Source organism: Aplysia californica, unplaced genomic scaffold (genome assembly GCF_000002075.1).
Source record: "Aplysia californica isolate F4 #8 unplaced genomic scaffold, AplCal3.0 scaffold00034, whole genome shotgun sequence".
Taxonomy (NCBI): domain Eukaryota; kingdom Metazoa; phylum Mollusca; class Gastropoda; order Aplysiida; family Aplysiidae; genus Aplysia; species Aplysia californica.
The window spans coordinates 600,392-602,173 of record NW_004797304.1 but is presented as its reverse complement, the minus strand read 5'-3'; the positions used below and the strand labels follow the sequence as shown (position 1 = coordinate 602,173).

The 1,782-nt window shown below is 38.1% G+C and overlaps 1 protein-coding gene across 1 annotated transcript in view; it reads right to left on the bottom strand.

Annotated features, from left to right (window-relative positions):
- LOC106014197 overlaps nucleotides 1-1,244 on the bottom strand; it is a 31,516-nt gene extending 30,272 nt beyond the window's left edge. Inside the window, exon 1 of the mRNA XM_013091355.2 lies at nucleotides 630-1,244. The gene's annotated coding sequence lies outside the window, so the exon portion shown is untranslated. The remainder of the gene's footprint in view (nucleotides 1-629) is intronic.
- Between the last annotated feature and the right edge of the window lie 538 nt (nucleotides 1,245-1,782).

Here is a 1,782-nt window from a genome sequence, read left to right as displayed (position 1 = left end):
ATATCTTGAAACAGAAACGCCTCTGTTTTGAAATAAGTTTTTATGACTACTATCCTATCCCATAATGTACTCTTCCATTTTTATTCCACCATCAATCTTTTTCATGTAATCATGGAGCATTGACCAGCGGTCTCCTGTGACCTAGAACTGACCTAATATACAACAACGTGGGTTGCCGTTGGAGTCATAGTTGGGGAACAATGTATGTCTTAGAGAAACAAGGAACTTGAAGGTGTGATCGCACTCCTACACAAAGACATGGGAGGTCAACTTTACTTGTACCGCAGAATAATATTACAATGATGTGGGAGCTAACACTACCTGAACCACTTATTTACAAAAAGTAGGTGAATGGCTGACCAGTGCACTGGTGTGGTTTTCTCCTTCTTTCCTATCAAACATCAGTGATCACCATCTGTCCTTCTTCTTTTCCTTTGTTTGTCACTCTTTTGTAACAACTCCGATATTCGGCTCTTATGACCTAATTGCGTTATTAACGCCGTTAAATTCTACTAAAACGAAACGAAAGAATTCACTATTACGTATTTTAATTCTATTATATAATACGCAAAATTGCAAAAAACACAATTATGTGAGTTGGTTTTATTTCTGGAGACAAGAAAGCTTACCCGGACGGTGTCGGAGCTGATGTTTAGAGACTGTACATAACGTCCCACAAAGTCCAGCTCCTTACGGAAGTTGGCCTTCCCCACGGTAGTGCTGGCGTCCAGTACGAAGAGAATGTCCAATGGTTGGTCAACACAACCTGGGAAGTCGTTTTCTGTTTTTGATTAGGAGACATATTTTGTAATAAAAAATACAGTTGTCGTTGTTTGGGGTTTTTTTTCTAGATTTTTCAAATCTTACTTCCGTCACCAGAAAATTCTATCATGCTCCGCAACCCCACACCAACCCCCCAAACTAGCCCCATCATTTTTGTATTTCTTGGTCGATCTATCTTTTTCTTCTCGTAAACCCCTGCTAATACATAGAGACCTACTTGATTTATTTCAGTTGAACTTCGAAAAGACAAATGAATGTGAAAAATATACAGCTTAATTTAAGCAACATCTTCGGGGATGACTTTCTGTTTTCTCCAGTGGTTATGGCACTTGACAACAATATGTGCCTTAACATATACATGTGTTAAATATTGATAAAAGATCCTGACGTTGGATTGTGAGAACTTAACAGCTATAAAATTCATGTTCAAAAGATGCACCCACCACGAAATCCCCCCCTAAATAGATAAATAAATAAATACATACATAAATACATAAATACATACATAAATAAAAATGAAAACAGGTAAGGTGGTCATAACGAACAAACAAACAAACAAACAAACATACACACATACACACATCTACACACAATAAATAAATGAATAAATAAATAAATGATTTTAAAAAAATTAATGAATAAATAAATAAACAAATGAATGAATAACTTGACAATGTTGTAAATCTCACTCGCCTTCAGACTTGACAAGACCAATGCCAGCCTGCAGAAGGACGGCCAGCCCGACGACTCTCAGCCCGAATCCAGCCATCTTGTTTCGTGTCGTCTTTGAGTTGTGGACAGCTCTTTGTGCGACCTTGGAGACTAACCCAAGCCAAACCTGGACAACCGACTGCTTATCTGTGACGTAACCAGAACAATAGGAAACAACGCGCTGATGAATGGGTGGTCAATTGAAAGTGAGGTTTGTAAGACCATGATTCTTTATCTCGTTCTAATAGATCTCTACTCGTGTTGCTATTACGGTGTGGGCGTATTTAG